Consider the following 22,485-nt stretch of genomic DNA (forward strand, 5'->3'; position numbering starts at 1 on the left):
AAGGGGATTGCCACCCAAACTCTGTTGGTGTTCTTCTCCCCACTGAGAGAGGCAGGTCACACAGCAGAGTGTCTGAGATTGGGGCCATCTCTGTTCCTCTTCCCCTTGGGGGAGAGTGAGTGTGCACCTATACTCTGGCTCCTGATAGAGGGCTTGGGAAGAGCTAGGACAGCTGCGGTGCCCGTGGCCATAGTGGTTGTCCAGGGACCATTCTCCAGCTGGGCAGCTGATCCAGAGAGCCAGTATTGGGCAGACCACTGCCGTGCTGTGAGTGCTGACCCAGTAAAGACCGTTCCTGTTTATATACCTCCTGCCTGGTGTGGTGTGATCTTACTGGGAGGAGAGGGAGTATTTCTACCATAGGAGATCGCCTCCATTCATCTGGAGCCTGCGGCAGATGGAGGCGCTGCACTGCTAAAGAACCACGTGGGTAATGTACCCCAGAAACCTGATCCTGTGTCCCCACAACCACCGGAGGATGGCTCAGCCCTCCTGTTACCAGCAGGTATCATGCACCACATACGTAGTAATGGCCAAACCATCCACCGGGGTGGGCGAAACACCGTTACATGTAGAACTCAAGACTCTGGCACTGAGTTTGAAGCAGGGGAACCTGGTTCAATTCCCGGTGTCGGCTCCTTGTGACCTTGGGCAAGTCACGTTATCTCCCTGTGCCTCAGGCACCAAAAACATAGAGCGTACGCTCTACAGAGCAGGGACTCTGGCAGCGCTATACAAGAACAAAGCATTATTATTAATTATAATTATTAACCCCGTCTTCTACTGTAAGGCTGACCCAATAAAGCAACGAGATTCCTATCTAGTGCCAGGGCCATCTTAAAAAGGTAGGGGCCCCCTGGGCAAAGCAGTGCACGGGGCCCGGCCTACACTGCCGCTCCCAGCCTCCCACGCGCTCACTAGCAGCAGCCGGCACCGGATGTGCTGCACTGCTAGGGTGCCGGGCGGTTGTGACGCAAGCCGGGGTGCCGGGTGGGGGGAGAGCGAGCAGAGCCATGGTGCCGGGCGGGGAGAGAGAGAGCGGAGCCGGGGTGCCGGGCGGGCGGAGAGCGAGTGGAGCCGGGGTGCCGGGCGGGGAGAGAGAGAGCGGAGCCGGGGTGCCGGGCGGTGGGAGAGCGAGTAGGGTTGCCAGGTGGTTTGTCCAAAAATACTGGACACAATGGAGAAAGGTGCGACGCACGCGAGAATCGTTGGTGGAGAAGAATGTTATTTATAAATGACCTGACTGTTATGTCATCTGTTCTAAATTTCACTCCAAGTATTCACCAATTTGCACAAATTTATATTCTATTTCGTAAAAAAACCTGGGGAGGAGTCTTGGGAGGAAGCGCCCTTCCGAGGATTGTTTTAGGAAATAGAATATGAAATAGTGCAAAGAGAGCGAGCAGGGCCGGGGTGCCGGGCGGGTGGGGGAGAGCTTTAAGCATTGATGGGCACGCATGGGCCAGGCGCGTGGGGCCCCCCTATGATGTGGGCCCCCTGGGCAACTGCCCAGCGTGCCCATACGTAAAGACGGCCCTGCCTAGTGCACAAAACTCTACTAACGATAAGTGGTTCTGTCTTCAGCGGTTGGCTGAGCCAAAGAATTGTAAAAGCAAACCCCTCAAGCAAGCCAGGAACGCGCATGGTTTCAACCATTAGGTTGACAATAAATAAGGCGTCTAAATCATGTATCCAGCAGTGTCTATAAATGAAAGCACTTTGCACCTATTGTGCCCTATTTGCATCTTCATGCAATTGGGGGAGTGCTGGTGGGGAGCGTTAGGGAAGTGTGAAATGTTGTATGTGATATAATGGGACATCAAAATCCGTCATTTTTATCCCTTAGCATTAGCAGACTGTCACAAACCCTTCTATCTAATGATCTGCGCAAACATAATATCATTTCTAACGTACTTCTTTGCAAAAACTGATGTCACAGAACCCCTTTCTTTGCCTTGATACGTACACCGTCAGCGGACGTTTCCGGCCGATAGTGCCCCGATCGGCACTTTCACAGCTCAATGAATAAACCCCAAAGACCATAATGTGATGCTAATTGGGTTAGATAATTTTTATTTTTTTTTGGTCTTAGGAGACCACTAATAATTGGGTTAGTCTCTTTCCACCGTCCTTTCACATAGGGCATATTCCTGAATATATACATATTCAAAAAGAGGCCACCAAAAGCCGCTCGGTCGGCGCTCATGCGCGCCTTGTCGACTTTCGTGCGCACATGCGCGGTCGGCGATCCTGGGCATTTGTAGTTATTTAAAAAAATACGGACGTATGGTAACCCCAATGAACATATTTCCTTTTTGGCTTGTTTAAATATTTGTATTATTTTCTTTTTCTTTTATAGCACGGCCACCGCCCACAATATAATAATAATAATGATAATAATAGGGATTTTAGCAAAAACATAAATTAGTCCATGAAAGTGCGTTATGGATCACGAAACTCCATGATCAGCTGTACACCAACTTCCAACCTACAGTCGTGGAAAATAAGGGGACTTGACAATGGGCAGGAGAGCAGGGAATGACGCTTGTATTCTAATATTCGATGGGCTATGGATGTGACGGCAGCATTGAGTAATGTGTCTGCTTGACAATGTGTGATGTTTAATGCTATCGATGTTTTGTGTGTTTTATTTGGTATTGAAGATGTGGCAATTGACAAGCAAGTCACAATTGTAATGTGGTTAGTAACCTGCATGTCCCAGTTAATCTCCGCAGTGGCTCGATGTTAGGGAAATATTTTTGCATTTGGCAGTGTACGTTCAATACACAAAACATGTGTCTTTAGAAATGGTTTGGGCATCTTTGGATGACACTCATGAAAGGGCAGAGAAGCTGGGCAAACTTTTTATTTTATTTTCATAAACAAAGCATAGTTCTGTTTTTAAAAATGTTTGAATAGTCAAAAATTCCCCGCATTTAGCAGTTAATTTAACATTTTCAGAAAAAAAAATCAATGAAACGGCCGTTTTTCCCCCTTTTTTATGTAAACATTTTGACTTAGCATTGAAGCAGGGGGTCTCCGGAGTTGAACCCCATTAATTTCAGCTCCTGAGACCCCCTGCTTCCGGAGATATTTACCTACACAGGGGGTACTGGTAGCCGCTTCGCTAGCGGTAATGGCGGAGTTTCCAAACTCCCGCGTCCTGCCGGCCAATAGGAAGCTGTGACATCACCAGCTTCGGCTCCCTATTGGCCCGTGTCATGCAGGAGCTTTAAAGTTTGCCAATGTACTGCCACCCCCTTTTTGTGGTCTGTATCACAGGAAGCAGGGGGTCCCCGGAGCTGAAATTAATGGGGTTCAGCTCCGGAGACCACCTGACTGCCTATGTGTAAAAATTATTTTAAATAATTCATGCAAGACAACTGTGCTGAAATGACTGCCTGCTCTGCTGTTCTGATGCCTACAGATTCTGCTACAACTAGGAGGAAGATATACATTTTTTCTTTGAATCAAATGACTCCCACGACACGGCCTTCCCAACTCTCTGGGAAACACACTTCCAGGAAAGTTTATACTGTAGGGTCTCTTGGCTTACCGTAACTGGCACGGTTGCAGGGTGAGCACACATCTACCCCATCAGAACCCATTCACGCTGATCCGGTTAAGGCTCGTGGCGAGCTAAACTTACTTCTATCTGACAGAACAGAAAAGGCCACGTGTTGGACCTCCCAAAAATACGATGAAAAGGGTAACGAGGCCCACACCCACCATGATAGCCAGAAAACTACGTGGCTTACACTCCCTGAACAATATCCATGCGATTCGACTCCCTAATGAAGCATCGATACATGACCTCATGGAAATTATAGCTCAAGTTAAACAATTCTACCAGTCCCTATCTGACGCAAGGTCGGCCCAAAAAAGGTCACCCTGCCAGGTCCTAAATTCCGTTTTAAGCTCTTGTCAGCTCCTGAGGCTTAGGGAACATCAGCTAACAAAGTTGAAGGAGTCAATATCAGAGGCAGAGGTAACAATGGCCATTAAAAACCTACAAAATATGAAGACCCCCAGGCCCGGACTGTCTGCCCAATGCCTACTATAAAAAAATATATACACAATGGGTGCCCCGCTACAGCAAGGAGAAATATGAGTGGTGAGGTGTTCTGTAGGTAAGGTTAATTAATGTATAATGAAGAACAGAGAACCTAGTGGCAAGCACTCTGTCACCGGTGACAGAGTGCTTGCCACTAGGTTCTCTGTTCTTCTGTATACATATATAAAAGAAATATCAAATGTCTTACCACCCCACCTCGAAATACTCTTTAATACATTTTTTAAATGCGAATTAATCTCCGTAACACGGGCTCGGTGCAGTGGCACCTCCATCCAGCTGGCCCTGGGGTAGCTCTGCATAGACTCAAGAAAGTCATCTTTTCCTTTTCTTCTTAAACTTTTATTAGAAGGTCAAATGCAGTATGTTAAGATGTCCACTTCATGATCAGGCTGATCTTGGGAAAAAACAGAGACATAGATTTATTTGGCAAAGATCACACCGTGTATAAGTATTGTAAGCCAACCCTTTTTCTATTGAAGACCAACATGATAACATAGAGATGTAGCAAGATTTACTGTTTGTGTCGCTATGGCCGCACGGGAATAAATGGATTAATGCTTTGGGTGGTCCGATTCGGAAGCATGGACCCCCCGTAGCACTATTGCAGTAGAATCTGTCACCGTGGCACTGGGGAGAGTGAGTCTTGTTACATCTGTATCTACCATTTTATTTAGATACTTGCTTCCAGTGCAATGTAGGGTTGCCAGGTGCCCAGTATTGAACTGGTCTGTTCTGTATTTGTCCAGTTAACAATGAGAGGTAATACTGAACATATATGTGTCTGGCATTACCTCTCTGGACATAGTGACCTGACCGGCTTGGGGGGTCGGGGGGAGGGGCGTGGGATTTCCCCGAGCAGGGAGAGAGCAGGGCTGTTGTTAGGAGGCCTGGCACCTTCATCCCTACTGATTGGCTGTATTACCCAGTGGCAGCCAATCAGAAGGGGATGTCAAGAGCCTGGGGATGGGGTCAAGGAGAGGAGGAAACAGCATGGAGCGTAGAGATGTGTGTGTGTGTCTCGATCACGTCGCACCTTTCACGATTGTGTCCAGTATTTTTGGAGAAATCACCTGCCGACCCTAGTGCTATAGTGCAATTACAGTTACTTCTAACACCGAAAGTGTTATAGGTTTAGGGACAAATACAGCCTAAGAAATAGTACAAATAAATAAACTAAAGAAATGAATCACTAGAAAAGTACAGAAGAAAATCTCAAAGAAGCAGCAGCAGCGAGTGAAAGAAAACAGAGGGGAACACTTGAAATCAGGATGCAGAAGTGTCTGTCACAACATAGATTTGTGATGCATCTCCGTGTGTTGTCAGTGCGGATGAATGGAAACCCACCTGGGATTCCTGGAAGAATATCAATCAATCACATAGATTAGCTATCACTGCTGCTATTTCCCCCACTGATGTGCTGTCGGCAGGCTTTCAGGGACTGCATCTACTCCTCGTTTGATATCGCAAAACCAAAAAGGGTAGAAATTAATAACCAATCCCTGGGCTGGAAAATGGATTTAACAATCAGCCGGGGGGGGGGGGGGGGCGGCTTTTTGCTTTGTGACAGAGGCTGTTCTGCTCCGTACCAACACTCTTTTTGCATGAGTTGTAAGGATAATTACAGCAGTCCAGGGTGACGTGACAGCATCAAGTACTGTTACATCTCGGAACGCTGTGCCGCTGAACAGTGCACTGATGTTTCCCACGCTTCTCACGCTGGTTTTATAGGAACGACGGGGAAATCTGCACACACTAGGAGGAAAACTCACTATAAAAGCATCGCAGCCCATGTGGCTTTGAAACCTTCCATTCCAATATACTTATGATGCAGACAAGAACAATTGACTTACATAAAGTCTATAATTGAGTCACCAGTTTAGCCCATTGCTGGCACTCTCCTGATCACAGAAATGTAGCAGCAATGAAATGAGGCAACTCATGCTCCCCCAACAGGCCAGGTTTTTGTCGGATATCCCAGCTTCAGCACACGGGGTTCAATCAAAGGCTCAAAGACTGCATCACATGTGCTGAAGCAGGGACTGATTGAGCCACCTGTGCCGAAGCAGGAACTGATTGAGCCACCTGTGCTGAAGCAGGGACTGATTGAGCCACCAGTGCTGAAGCAGGGACTGATTGAGCCACCTGTGCTGAATCAGGGATATCCTGAAACCCTGACCTTTTTGGGGGGCTTGAGGACTGGCATTGAGCACCCCAACATTATGGGAAGGACATAACTTTTCCCTTTGTTAGGGTGATATTAATGCTCAGTAAATCATTTCTACTGTATGTGGCAAGTCAAACAAATGCTGTTTTTTTTCATTCTCTTTTTTTTTTATTATTATTATTTTAAACCCAGGTAACATACATTGGTATAGCATGTTTCCAAAATGTTTCCCGGTTCCAGGAAATTCATAACACTACAATTTCCAACCTAACCTTTAATTCACTATTTTAAGGGTGGGTTGAGGGATAGAAACGGCGCAAAGGGGAAAAGATCCTTATAACGGCGCACACTTCAGCAATGATAAATGAAATTGTATATAAAATGTCTCCTTTATGACGTCGTTTTAAAAATAAATACAGATGCAACAAATTGCCCTGCTTCAGCACAGACCAGAAAGGTAAAAGGGGGCATAGAGATACGCATATCCCCGGTATAGTCAATGGTCCCTGGTTTAGGGGGAGTCCCCTGCCGTATATGCCCGAGTCCTCCGCAGTATATGTGCCACCCCCCGCGCCCGGAATAGGGGTTCGGCGTGCCTCCAACCATCCAAGAGGTTGCGAGAGTGAAATTATTTCTAAGTCCAGCTTCGGTATAATAGAAGCAACTCTGAAACTTAACCTAAGCGTTATTTAAAGCAATTTATTTAGCAAACTTCTTATAGGAAGGTCTAGGAGCTCTGAAAATGAACGTGCGCATCTTTTCTGTAGATACTAGGGGACGAGGGACTTAGAAGAATTTGGTGAGATTTTTAATAACATGGTGTATAAAGGTATATATGTTTTATGCACTGTATATCAGCTGGGGAATTTCCAAGTCCGTGGTTCCGAGAGACCAGATGGCCACCAGGCTTGGTGCCACTGAGTCTGCTCGGGTCCCAGACTTGAAAGTCTCAGAGATGCCAAGGTGTTAGATTGGGCGGAGTACCGGAGTTATGCTTGAGTACCCACGTTCTGGCATGAACGAGGGCTATTGGCTATCAGGTGACCATTTGCCTGGCTCTGAGGAGCCTGACCCAGCGGGTGGGTTCAATATGCCAAGTGGAAGAGGTGCCAGGTTGGCGTATGCCCCTTTGCAGAATTGAAATCCGTGCCCGCCCAGCTTCAGGGTACCGGCAAATCGCTGATAGGCTGGTGGAAATATTCCCACGCTCTGATTGGTTGAGGTATTCTGTGAATGGGGCTGAAATCCTATAAGAAACCTAGCAGCCAATCAGCTCAGGAGATTGTAAGCGCCAAGACAGCAGCAGCAGATTTGAAATCACCAAAAGATGCTCTGGGAGAAATAGACGCGAGCCGGCTTCAAGGATCGTGAGCTGAAATATTTTCTAAGCCCCGACTTTTTGCGGCCAAGTTCTACAAATGGAACGTAAAGGTCGGGGCTGGAACGACATGCTGGCTTGAGTTCCATGAGGTTTGGGACTTACTCACGGTCAAACTATTTCCATGCTCCGTAGCTTATACAGCGGTGGCGTGTGGAACTGCACGCCGAGTTGAGTTCCAGGACATTTCGGAACAAGTCCCAGTCAACTGCAAACTTTATTTTAAGGACTGTAAAGGGCTAGGAAAGTCTAGTTTTTTTTTCCCCCAGACCCCCAGTAAGTGTGTTTTCCTCTGCATAATTGTAATTCATTGCGTGTATGTCTGTTTCAAAAGAATAACTCACAATTTGTTTTGCTCCTTGGTTTTGCTCAGTGATATGATACCGGTATAAAGGTGTAAATACCTAGTCTCCCGTGACACTCGTTCCCCCAAAGAGCAACAATCTATGTGAAAAGTGGGAAGAACATACAGGGACAGTAGGAGGGGGCTCTGGTAAGTGCGTCTGCAAGGGGTCAAGGTCGATGAATGAGATGTATATGTAACCCTGTTTCCCCCACCCCTCCCACCCCTCAATCTCATTTCGGGTACCCTAGGGGAAATGGTGTACTGGTTACCTGTGTGTATGTGCTGTAGACCTGCAGGTAACAGGGGGCCCTGAGTCTCCTGCGCTGGTATGGGTGATATCAGGACAGGCTTTTGAGGTAGAGCAGTGCAATACTCACTGGTACAGCGCCTCCATCTCCAACAGATCCCCAGGATGGTAGGGAGGAATCTCTGAAGGAGAACTTCTCTCTGTAACTTCTCCCTGAATGATACCAGGCTCAGGCAAGAAGGTTTATATATCAAGGATATACTTTATTTCTCCACCAGGCAGACTGCCCATCTTGCAGCCAGGTCACTCAGCTGCACATCAGTGGGATGTCACCCGAAGGAAGTCCCTGGACAATCACTCCTAGTCAGGGCCCTAGGAGCTGTCCTAGCTTTTCTCATACTCCCTGGTGGATTCAAAGGTATAGTCTCCCACCTCTCCCAGAGGGAGGGCCACAAAGCCCTCCAGAGCGCTGGCAGCTTGCTGGGATAGACTATCCTCTCTCAAGGGGAAGAGGAACACACCAAATTCAGGAAATGCTATGCAATAAGTAGTTCTAATAGGCACCACCCCTGTGTCAATAGGATTGGACACAGAGCCTGATGACACTATCTTCACTGACTCACTGCACAGCACATATGTGTGGGGAAAACCCATGATTACTCCTCGCAACCTGCCCTTACCAGGGATTACTGCACAGGAGGAAGGCAGATCGATAGCCCAAACCACACAGGGCTACATATAGTATCAACCAGCGGAGCTACCCATATCGTCCTTTAAAGTTTTGTGTTTTAAGATAGGTCTTAAACGTGGAAAGAGAGGTGGCCAGTCGAATATTAATGGGAAGGACATTCTGGTGCAGAACGCAAGCGTCGGGATGGTGTACAAGGAGAAATCTGATGGCACAAATGGATTTAAATACAGATGTGAGAGGTGCACCATGGACAACATGCTTCTACTTTTTATATAGTGCAGCCATTTTCATATGCCAACTAGAAATGTATACGGCACTCGTAGCAATCTGCTTCTGTTCTCCTTCCCTTTAGAATCGTTTGTCAGAGTGGGAGCTGCAGGGTGAAGCTTTCAATGTCAGCATACTGTATCTTCTGAGCCTTGGGGAGAGACGTTAAGCTTTCGCTATGCTGATAATCCTTCCTCAAAAGGCTGCTAATTGCTGAATTGATCTTCTGGCAACAGGTGACACAAGGCAAAAAGTCTTTAGTTTATTTTAAGCTAGAACTGAATTCAACCATTAAATGCATACTTTGGAACAACATGATATTACTTTGAACTGGAGGCAAGGCTACCATATAATGGCTCCCATATACTTAGAGGAACAAGCTTAGAGAGTGGATGAATGAGCAGCTGTGCAAGGAAAATAAAAAGGAAAATACAATAACATCAATCCATATTAAGAGTTGCCCCAAATCTTCCTTGTATTTTGCATCGTTCATCAGCATTTCCTGGAGTGTTCACATGGTGCCACTTGAGGGTCCTGCATCATGTAAGTGAGACTTGTCTGAGGTGTTACGTGGTCTTGAACTGGGAATTGTTACTTTATTGGCAAATATCATTACAGCTCAGCCCCGCTATAACGCGATCCGTTACGACGCGAATCCCCTTATAACGCGATGCAAGCGTGGCTCCTAATTTTTGGAGTTTGCGTATTTATGAATACTTTACAATACGATTGTTGGTATCTTAAATACTTTATTGTACAATGCATACAATTGTACATTATTTCTAACTCGATCCGTTTATATCGCGATGTGATTCTTTGGACCCAAAGCACAGCGTTATAAGGGGGTTAAGCTGTACTAATGTCATTCTTTCACACCGCTGAAGCAGAGCAGACAGTTAGACAGTTTAGGGGATATAATAAGGCTACCATTGTGGTAATGGGGGTAACAGAACTGCCAGCCATCAACAACATACTGTAACAACTTAACATATTATATTTGGTCAGTTTATTTAAGTATTTAAGAATGGGGGTTAGAATTAATCATGGGTGAGATGACAAGATGGAGAAGGTCACCCGAAAGTATTTATCCTCTTCCTACAGTAACTCTCCTCTTGTCTTCCTTGATTCATTTTCCTCTATCATAGAGGAGGAAGTGTTGCTGTTGCTTCCCTCCTCTCTCTCTACCACTGACCGTTTTGATGCCATTCCCTCACACCTCCTCGTACCTCTTCTATTCTAATCCCCAAATTCACAGATATTTTAAACTCCACCCTCAGTTCTGGTACCTTTTCCATCACCTTCAAACATAAAAAGTTATACCTTTACTTAAAAATGCAAGCTTGACCCTACCTGTCTCTCTAACTATCACCATGCCTCGCCTTTTTCCTCTAAACTCCTGGAACACCTTATATTCTCCCGCTTGCTCAATTTTATTAATGTCTATTCTCTCCTAGATCCTCTACAATCTGGCTTCTGCACTGCTTTCTCCGCAGAACCAGCCCTCACCAAAGTAACAAATGACCTTCATGTTGCCAAAGATCAGGGTCATTATACCCGGCTTATATTACTTGACCTCTCTGCAGCTTTTGATACTGTGGACCATCCTCTTCTCCTTCATACTCTAGATACTCTTGGTGTCTGTAAGAGAGCTCTATCCTGGATCTCCTCTTACTTCTCCCACCAGTGACTCGTTCTCTAACACATCCTCCTTCTTTGTTGATCTCTCGGTGGGTGTGCCGCAGGGGTCTGTCCTGGGACTTCTTCTCTTCTCTCTCCATTATCTAAGTGACCTTATCACATGTTTTGGGTTCCAAGATCACCTCTATGCTGATGACCCACACATTTACTTTTCACCCCTTGAGCTTACACCTGCTGTACAGACCAACATCTCTGAATGTCTCTCCTCTACATAATCCTGGATGGCCCTCTGCCAATTCAAACTGAACATCTCGAAGTCAGAACTCCTTATACTTCCTCCAAAGCTTGTCCTACTGGCCCCTTCTCCATTACAGTTGGCAGCACTATCATACATCCAGTTTACCCAGTATACTGCGTAGGTGTCACATTTGACTCCTCCCTGGCATTCTCCTCTCACATTCACAATGTTGGTAAGAACTGTCATTTTTTCCTGCATAACATTTCAAAGATAAGCCCTTTCTTCTTTCGCTCTACTGTTAAAACTCTCCCACATGCCCTTATTGTCTCCTATCTTGACTATAATAACCTTCTACTGTCCAGCTGCTCACCTGTCTCCCTTACAATCTATCCCTAACCCTGACCCACCTCACCATATATTTTTATGTCAAAAGGTGTGCTACTGGGTATGTGACAATGTGTAAACGCTATGTGCGTAGGTGGCACTATACAAATATCGATATACATGCAGATCTAGTAAGATTTACTGTTCTCGGAGCCGCGATCGCTCGCGGCGGCTGTACTATATTGCAGCCCTGAAAACAGTAAGCGGCCCCAACAGGATTAACACGGCTGGGGCCCCTGCTTCTAAATGGGACTCCGCAGTGTTAATCCTATTTGGCAATCAGGAGAGACGAGAAGCCGATACTAACCCTGTGAAGGAGCTACACAGCTGTCTCTGTTTCCCGGTGCCTTCAACTTGTGCCATCCCCATCAGGAGAGGAGAGAAACTTGTGGAGGAGCTACGCAGCTGTCTTAGCCACCCTGTGCTGTCTCCCTGTGCCGTCCCCATCAGGAGAGGAGAGAACCTTGTGGAGGAGCTACGCAGCTGTCTCAGTCTCCATGTGCTGTCTCCCTGTGCCGTTCCCATCAGGAGAGGAGAGAAACGTGTGGAGGAGCTACGCAGCTGTCTCAGTCTCTGTGCTGTCTCCCTGTGCCGTCCCCATCAGGACAGGAGAGAAACTTGTGGAGGAGCTACGCAGCTGTCTCAGTCTCCATGTGCGGTCTCCCTGTGCCGTCCCCATCAGGAGAGGAGAGAAACTTGTGGAGGAGCTACGCAACTGTCTCAGTCTCCATGTGCTGTCTCCCTGTGCCGTCCCCATCAGAAGAGGAGAGAAACTTGTGGAGGAGCAACGCAGCTGTCTCAGTCTCCCTGTGCTGTCTCCCTGTGCCGTCCCCATCAGGAGAGGAGAGAAACTTGTGGTGGAGCTACGCAGCTGTCTCAGTCTCCATGTGCGGTCTCCCTGTGCCGTCCCCATCAGGAGAGGAGAGAAACTTGTGGAGGAGCTACGCAGCTGTCTCAGTCTCCATGTGCGGTCTCCCTGTGCCGTCCCCATCAGGAGAGGAGAGAAGCTTGTGGAGGAGCTACGCAGCTGTCTCAGTCTCCCTGTGCTGTCTCCCTGTGCCATCCCCAGCAGGAGAGGAGAGAAACTTGCGGAGGAGCTACGCAGCTGTCTCAGTCTCCATGCCGTCTCCCTGTGCCATTCCCATCAGGACAGGAGAGAAACTTGTGGAGGAGCTACGCAGCTGTCTCAGTCTCACTGTGCTGTCTCCCTGTGCCGTCCCCATCAGGAGAGGAGAGAAGCTTGTGGAGGAGCTACGCAGCTGTCTCAGTCTCCCTGTGCTGACTCCCTGTGCCGTCCCCATCAGGAGAGGAGAGAAGCTTGGGGAGGAGCTACGCATCTGTCTCAGTCTCCATGTGCTATCTCCCTATGCCGTCCCCATCAGGAGAGGAGAGAAGCTTGTGGAGGAGCTACGCAGCTGTCTCAGTCTCCGTGCTGTCTCCCTGTGCCGTCCCCATCAGGAGAGGAGAGAAGCTTGTGGAGGAGCTACGCAGCTGTCTCAGTCTCCATGTGCTATCTCCCTATGCCGTCCCCATCAGGAGAGGAGAGAAGCTTGTGGAGGAGCTACGCAGCTGTCTCAGTCTCCCTGTGCTGTCTCCCTGTGCCGTTCCCATCAGGACAGGAGAGAAACTTGCGGAGGAGCTACGCAGCTGTCTTAGTCACCCTTTGCTGTCTCCCTGTGCCGTCCCCATCAGGAGAGGAGAGAAGCTTGTGGAGGAGCTACGCAGCTGTCTCAGTCTCCCTGTGCTGTCTCCCTGTGCCGTCCCCATCAGGAGAGGAGAGAAGCTTGTGGAGGAGCTACGCAGCTGTCTCAGTCTCCCTGTGCTGTCTCCCTGTGCCGTCCCCATCAGGAGAGGAGAGAAACTTGTGGAGGAGCTACGCAGCTGTCTCAGTCTCCGTGCCGTCTCCCTGTGCTGTTCCCATCAGGACAGGAGAGAAACTTGTGGAGGAGCTACGCAGCTGTCTCAGTCTCCATGTGCAGTCTCCCTGTGCCGTCCCCATCAGGAGAGGAGAGAAGCTTGTGGAGGAGCTACGCAGCTGTCTCAGTCTCCCTGTGCTGTCTCCCTGTGCCGTTCCCATCAGGAGAACAGAGAAACCGATACTAAACTTGTGGCAGAAATGCACAGCTGTCTCCATCTCTATCTCGGTCTCTGTGTGCCGTCCCCAGCAGCTATGAAGGTAAGAAGCAGTCTCTAGTCTATCCAACTGCACCATCATGCACCAGGTAGCAGCTAGAATCTCCCCCCAGGGGGGAGGGAGGGTATATGGGCTCCATAATAAATATCTCATGTATCCCATAAGTGGAAAATAAATTCCTTCCTGACTCCAAATATTGATGGGTTTCTGAAGGTACAGCGCTGCCCACAAACGTGTGAAGGTGAGTTGGTGCACTTAATAGGGTACCTGCCGGGTGTGTCCACACCCGGGCGTGCTGATGCTGTTCTGATGATGGGAAACGCATTAAGACCGAGAACTTGTTGGACCTTAGCAGCCACCGTATGAGGATTGAAAGAGTCCCTGCACAGCTGACATCACACTCTGCTGATTGAGTACGGAAGTGGAGACTACCGCTGGGGCAATTGAGACCCCGCTGCGCCGTGTATCCTGCCAAATGCATGCTATTGTGCCACTGCCAGCATTTTCATATGTACAGCAGAGACTGCGACTATTCTAACACAAACCAGTGGCAATCGCCAAAAAGACCCAGGTACACCCAGGTACATGCTGGGTACATGCCTTAAACTTGACTAATGGCCCATCAGATTAACAGCGGGGGTCCCTGGCAGTCCCATTCAAACTGAATGGGACCCCTGCTGTGTTAATCCTATGGGTCATTAGTCAATGCAGAAATGCCTTAAACTTGCCTTAAACTAGCCAGGTTACACCCAGCACGTACCCAGAATGTAACCGGGCTAGTTTAAGGCAAGCTTTAGGATACTCGTGGTCTCGTCTGTAAGTGCGGATTTTTACTTGTAAAGTTTTATATAAACACATTTTTATTGAAACCTTTTGTACCGCATCTATTCCATGTGAGGGACACATCTTACCACTAGGAGGGAACACAGATCCCCCATCACTGCATACACCCCCCACCCATTGGTTACTTCCAGGACATCCTAAGATGACTGGCTGATGGAGGCTCACTCTCATAAGATACCTTTTGATTGCTGTTGTCCACAACACACCATGTAAGTTGTGGCACTGTCCACCCTCTAACAAAATTGATCACCACTCATTGTAGTTCTTAAGCAATCTTGCACTATACGCTGTTCTGTTTTGTTTTTACATCATCCTGAGATTCTGCGCTCCCTAAACATCATATCATTCCAAATATTGGCAATCAGACTACTCCCTGGATCAACATCCTTCCCAAGTTAACTTATTTGGTATATCCGTGTGGCAGGGTCTCCCTCTGGGCTCCCTTTAGTCCCCCTCACCTCTGCTGCGGGCGGGAGCGCTACGGTGGTGCGCGGCTGCCGGCGGAGGAGTGCGCGTGCACCCCGAACGCCGGTAGAGCTGGGAGGGCTGCGGGCAGTTGCGGTGGGCGACTGCATAGCTGGAGGTCTCCGGCGGCGCCCTCTGCAGGGCGCCGCCATCTTGGCTGCGATTGCACATGCGCCAGATGTTGCCCATGCGCAGAATAGATGCGCAAACGGGATTTTAGATAGAGGGCTCAGATAGGGACTACAAGCCCCATAATGCAATAGGGGCAAGGCAGCACATGCTACAGCAGAGCCAATAGCGCTCCAGGATTCCCCCTGCTCCAAGATTGATACTATTTGCGTGCTGGAGACCACGCAAGTCAGAGCTGGGAAAAGGAAGGAGTAGGTTGGGTGTGCAGGGGTCTGTGGCTACTGCACTAGGCCAGATAGCCCGTTAGGCCCCAGCAAGGCCCTGACTCCCCTCAGCTTGTGGTTGCTGCAGGGACAGGCCCATAGATAGAGACACGGCCCCTGTAGCATAATAGTGAGGGACACAGCCAGGACGCGGATGCATCCTGGCCACAGGTGTTCTGGGACCAGACACCCATCTACTGCAGAGACTATCAACGGTGGTACAATCCCTGCGGGACCCACCCACCATAGAGGCAGAGGCTTTGTGGGTTACGGCAACGGGTTCGTGGATCCTATCATCAGTACAGCATCAGCGCGCCCGGGACTGGACACACCTGGCAGGTACCAAATTAAGTGCACTGTAACAGGGGACATATCCCTGTTTAAAAATGTGCCTCTAATCCAGCAGTGTGGTGGTTAACTGCTGGTAGACAATTAACCAACACCACCTGGCTGATTACAAGTATCAGAAAAAGCCTGCCTCTGAGACAGGAAGGGATATTCTTCCTGAGCTCACACTGAGTTGAGCTGACCCAGGAAGCAGAAAGACTAGGGACTAGCTGACCAAGGAAACACTGCACACACACAGATGTCTTGAGCCTGCCAAAAGAGACTGCACGCTGCCAGCAAGACACAGGGGACAATACTTCTAAACCTGGATCCTGACATTGCCTTATCGCACAAGGGTGTGGACACCAGGAGAACAGAGGAGCCTTCCCCTACAACTACAGAGGCAGATAAGACTTTTCTTATAAGATTGTTATCTATGTCTATATATATAATGTCTCTATGAGTTGGGCTGGTGAATCGCTGGGCTAACCACGCAGTTAAAGAGAGCTGGACTATAAGTTTATATATACTCCAAAGTGGAGCAGATTTTTGTTTGCTGTGTTTAAAGCGACGGGCGCAATAAAGCCTTAGTTTAATTTCACCTTAAAACAGTCTCCATTGCATACCTATGCACATGTCCTCTTACATGCACCAATTCACATTTACACATTAGTGGGCAGTGCTGTACCACACATGGGTGGGGGGATTTGACCTTGTGGACACCGGCTTGGTTGGATGCCCAAGGACCCCTAGGTACTTTGTGGACGGTGACTCCATTGAGAGGGGGCGGGTATTGGAAGGTACGGCCATGCGGGGCCTGGTGAGTAGGTTGTAACTATATTAGCTGCATATAGTAAAACTGTTCTGCTTTACCAAGTGTGTATTCTTTATGTGTCCTGTAACAAGGCTATTCTATATATAGAATCCCGTACAGGTGGAGGCGCTACCGAGCGTCGATCCAGGTACACCCCAGGTTCCCAGCAGCGGAGGCTCAGGCCTCCTCTGAGCTACAGGTATTGCACCGCACCGCACACACCGTAGCCACACATCTCCCAGGGGGTGGGGGAAAGAGCGCTACACCTGTATACCTTTCCTTTCTAAAAAGATGTCCAACCTTTTTTTGAACATATCTATTGTATCTGCCATCACAGTCTCCATGGGTAATGAATTCCACATTGTAACTGCCCTTACTGTAAATAACCCTTTCCTTTGTTGCAGGTGAAATCTCATTTCCTCAAACCTTAAGGGATGACCCAAGTCCTTTGTTCTGCCCTTGGGATGAAAAGTTCTTTTGAAAGCTCCTTGAATTGTCCCAGAATATATTTGTATATTGTCATCATATCCCCTCCTAGACACCTTTTTTTCTAATGTAAAAAATGGCTGCCATCACATGGTACTTCAACCATTCGAATTATGAGTGTACCATGTGGCATATCACACAATCCGATTGGTTGAAGTACCATGTGATGGCAGCCATTTTTAAAAAAAAGGATGTGACATCATCCCTTTAAGAGGATGAAACATACTTTTTTTTAAAAGGGTGTGTGCCGAAAACGCACATTTTCAGTGAAACTTCTTTGTCTTTTATCACTATTTTGTCACAGAAATTGTATTTGTGATGGTGATGTTTTTAGTTAAAATCCAAACACAAATCAGTGAGAAAATGCAAAGAAGTTTGACTTAGAATGCGCGTGCTCGGTACCCCCACCCCCTGTTTTAGCTATGTGCATGTCTATATTTACTGTGAATTCCTTGTGATTGTGTATGTCTGTATGTGACAGTCTGTGTGTGTCTCTGTGCGTGTCTGTGTGTGACTCTGTGTGTAGCAGTGGGAGTGGGCCCACCTGTGCAGCAGAGAGTTTGGTGTGGGCCAGGCATATGAAGGGGTGCAGGCGGCTGAGCATGGAAGTTGTGGCCGAGTTCTGTGGTCCTGCGCATTGTCGCGCTGCATCCTGCGCACACGCATGGCTCTGGGTGGTCCTCCGCACGGCGCCGGGCAAGAATGCACACGCACGTGGCACCAAACGGTCACGCGTGTGACGCCGAACGGACAGGAGCGCGGCGGCAGCCTCACCATTACAGTGCATGTGGAGGTAAAAGCAAAGAGTAGAGCGCACAATACTGAGTAAAAAGCGAAAGGATAAAAACACTGTCCTGTGGTGGGTGATGCCGTGGGGTGAATTCGATCCCGATTCACTATTTAAGTAGCAGTACAGAGTCCGTGGCGCACCTTCGTCCAGGTGTATATGCAAAACTAGAAAAAACACAAGAAACAAGAAAAAAAACTATATTATACAGTATATATATAATTCTGAAAATCTTGGATGTGAGTCTTTGTAGACCATTTGATTGGTCTGTCGGTCCGTCCGTCGATCCGCCCGCCCCCCCACGGCTCTCATTGGCCGGTGCGCTCTAACCCAGGGCTCCCCAACCCCCAGGCACACTGCTGCTGCTGCCTGAGGTGAGGAAATGCTCACTGGTGGTGGTGGTGTCGGCTGTTGCTGCTGTGAGTTTTTGCCACCCCCCCAGCTCCATTTTTGCCCCTCCCCGCTCTGTTTTTTACCCCCCCCCAGCTCCGTTTTTGACCCCTACAGCTCCGTTTTTGACCCCCCCAGCTCTGTTTTTGACCCCCCAGCTCCGTTTTTGACCCCCCCAGCTCCGTTTTTCACCCTCAGCTCCGTTTTTGACCCCCCCCCAGCTCCGTTTTTGACCCCCCCATCCAGCTCCGTTTTTGACCCCCCAGCTCCGTTTTTTAACCCCCCCAGCTCCGTTTTTGCCCCCCCCCCAACACACAGTGACAGACACACACACACACACAAACACACACACACTGACACAGTGACACACACAGTGACACCCCCCTCCCCCAGCTCTGTTTTTGACCCCCCAGCTCCGTTTTTGACCCCCCCAACACACAAAGTGACAGACACACAAAGTGACAGACACAGACTCCCACAGTGACACCCCCTTTCCCCCCCTGCCTGCCTTAACCCCCCGCCCCTGCCTTCCCCTCACCCCCCGCCCCTGCCTTCCCCTCACCCCGCCCCTGCCTTCCCCTCACGCCGCCTCCCGTCTCCCGCCTTTCAGTTCACCCACCCGCCGCCTCACACCCCTGCGCCCCACAGCCACCACCCACACTCAACCGACACCTGCCACCTCACACCCATTCGACACACACCCGCCGCCTCTCACCCACCCGCCACACTCAACACACGCCTGCCGCCTTCCGCCTCTACGCACCGACATCACAGACCAGCCGTCGCACCCACTCACCACCCACCCGCCGCCTCCCGCCTCACACCCACCCACCACACTCACACCCCTATGCACCGACATCACTGACCAGCTGCCACCTGCACTCACCATACACCCACCGCCTCACACCTTAGCAGGAGCCCCACCCACAGCCAGCACTCACTACCCACCTGCCACCCGTACTGAACACCCACCCGCCGCCTCACACCCACTCACATCATAGCGGGACACCCACCCAGAGCCAGCGCTCACTACCCACCCGCCAACCATACTGAACACCCACCCGCCGCCTCACACCCACTCACACCCTAGCGGGACACATACCTCACATTTTAAATCATTTATGTCACCAAAATATACATTGTACTGTGGTTTCTTTACAATAAACCATTTTTAAACAACAACATCGTATTACATTTTCTTCCATGTTTCTTTTCAACATTATTATACAACCTTTCCACCAAATAGTCATCCTATTGTCCACCTATTTATACATGATACTACCCATTATGGATTTACATCCGGGCAACGGCGGGTATATCAGCAAGTATATATGTATATAGTGTAGTACTTCAGAGATACCACAAAATCGTATGAAAATATATAGTAGTGCTACTCACATATACTGTGAGAAATACAGGCGTTTTGGTCATTCCCGAGTGACCAACTCCATATGATGTAGTAGATCATCCACTGAAGGGGCAGGGTGCTCCCAAAAAGGACAAGGCGGAGGACAGAAGGGATAATGAAGTAACTTTTTAAGCAGAAAATGTAATAAGAGCAATAAGCACTTACAAGTGGAATAAGTGTCATAAGCAATGGGACCCCCTGGGTCATAGTGTGGAGGATGAGATCCTTGAGAGCTCTTCTAACAGCCAACTCCTGCGGTGGCCATCCACAAAGAAATCACTATATATGAGTTCAAATGTCCTTGTTCATCCTCCACTGTTACCTCTGCTGTAAGGGTGTTACCTCTGCTGATCTCTGAGGATGGTTAGACATCCTGGGTGGGCAGCAGGGGAGGGGCATAACCCCTTAATTACTATAGTGGTTACTAACCGCTAAGGTGATTCGTTTATTTTTTATTGTACTGTTGCTGCCCACGGAGGACATGGACGTGGAGGACGGTGATGACGAAGGACCTAAGTAGAACATTTATTTACTTTATGCTGGCTGGATAATGTTTTATTTTTAATGGGCAAATGAGCTCTTATCCAGATCTGGATAATAGTAATTTTGCCCATTACTGTATGTGTTGGGGGGAGGGAGGTTGTTGGGGGTAGAGGGGGTGCCCACTCATTGCCATTGTGGTTATCTTTGCTCCCATTGAGGGCATAGGTAACCACACTGGCAATCAATGGGTGTATTGCTTAGTATTGTGTCTGTATTTTGTTTAAATGTTTATTGTGTGTAACCCCTTCATTGGCTTAGCAGTTAGCCGCTAAGGTAATGAAGCTGCATGTACATTTTTTTATTGCATTGGATTGAAGCTGGGGGGTCTCCAATGCTGGTATTAATGTGTATCAGGTCCAGAGACTCCCGGCTTCAATCCAATGCAGGAAAAAGAAAAAATAAATTCTAAGTCCTACTCGTAAGTTCCATGTTGCCACCCTTGGTGGGCGAGATGAGATCTGTGATAAACTCGCTAGTTCAGAGCTCCGATGATCTCATCGTAGCTACTAGAATAGCTTGATTTTTGAACAAACGCGAGTTGTAGCTCTTTTTGAGCTCCCACTCGGTATGTTTGGGCCGCATTGCTGCCGCTTGGGACAATGCACTTCCCGAACGTGTTTGGCATGTTATCAGAGCTTTCTGAATAGCAAACTTGCCAAATCATTCAGAAATGCTCAAAAACCTCGATGAGTTCGTTATCAAAGTTTATAGAACAGGCCCCTATGTCTGGATAAGTTAAACAGCCAATTTGCAGACCATGACCTAGTTTTTATGCTTTCTCCACTTGCAAAAGTATTTTAGCTTCCTCAATCTCACTGATATTTGGTGGGTTATAGCATATTCCCACAAACATTTTCTTTATACTTTTTCCCCCACTGCTAATTTCTATCCACAAAGTCTCTATATTTTCATCATTCTCTTCGTAAACATCTTCCCTTCTAATAGGTTTTAGATCCGGTTTAATATATAAACGTACTCCACCTCCCCTTCTATTTGCTCGATCCTTCCGAAAAGGGAAATAACCGTCTAAATTAACTGCCCAGTCATGAGTTTCATCCCACCATGTCTCAGTAATGCCTATGATATCATACTGCTTCCTTATAGCCAGTGGTTGACAAATCACCAAAAAATCTACTCGCCACACAAAAAAATCTACTCGCCACCTAGTACCAAACGTGTGCTGCTTGGGCCAATATTTACTCGCCCGGGGGTTAAATCCACTCGCCCGGGGCGAGCAAATGTATAGGTTTGTCGAACACTGCTTATAGCTATTAATTCAAGCTCCCCCATTACATCTGTCAGGCTTCTTGCATTAACAAGCATGCATTTAAGGTTTTGTCCAGTCTGTGCTACTGTTATCTTATCTGCTCCTGCCTTTCTACTCCTATTGGATTTAGTCTTTAGATGTTTTCTAGGGTTCATCTGTATTTGTCTTGCTGCTTGCCAAACTCCCACTTGACCTCATTCTATCTCCATGACCCCTTGCTATTTCCCCACCCATATTTATTCTATTTAGTTCATGGCCTGTTCCTTGTCCATCACCCCTCCATCCCAGTGTAACATTTTGCAAGTAAAGAGGTGCACGGTATGCTAGTCACATGTTTTATGATACTTTGTAGGTTGTCCTGTGCAATAGCTTTCGAGATTTCAGCAGTCTCTTCATCCGATGTAAAGTCATAGGTTGTGAAACCTGTTAATAGAGCAACAAGCAAGTTGCAAAGATGTAATTAATGTAATTGTATGTAGCAAGCTTTTGAAAACTCATTAGTGTCTTCTGCATGTGAACTGTGAAATGATAAGAAGGTGAATAGGAAAACTTATGTAAATGTATTTTAGGCTGCTACATTTTTAGTATTTTAAATGGTCAATTTATTTTATGGTACAATGTGTTTGAGTGCTGTTTAAATGGTATGTTCTCAGTGTATGAATGCTTTAAATGTTGTGTAAGGGGTTTACTTGTTTTATGGTTCAATATGCTTAATTCTGTGAAAATGGCTAATTTATGTTAATGAGCTTTTCTAGCTATCTCTGTGGAGGTGTCTAAGAGGTCCCATAAGTATTTGCCGCAGGGGAGATGGTTCCACCAGAAAGGACTGGTCTTATTGGTGCGTATAACAGATGGTGCGGTACTGTAAGAACTGCAGAGTGCATGCGAAGTTCAGTGCAAGTCCAAAAAAATGACGTGCAGTCCAAAGTGAGTGGGGGAAACTGGGGTCAAGAATTTCACCCAACAAGATACAGAGGCTAACACTTCAAACAGGTATTCAGCAATGTAGTTCTTCACCCCATGTTGAATGTAGAGGGACTAGTAAACGAGTAGCATTACTTTTCGGCAAGAACATTAGAGGAAGCCATGCATACAGTAGTTAACCTTCTCTCTTACTCTGTAATGTATTTTCAACTTGCTTGCTTTGTGATTTTTATAAGCATGTTTTTGTTTTTTTTAAGAGGGAAATAGGGATTAAAAT

Source organism: Ascaphus truei, chromosome 2 (assembly GCF_040206685.1).
Source record: "Ascaphus truei isolate aAscTru1 chromosome 2, aAscTru1.hap1, whole genome shotgun sequence".
NCBI classification, from domain to species: Eukaryota; Metazoa; Chordata; class Amphibia; order Anura; family Ascaphidae; genus Ascaphus; species Ascaphus truei.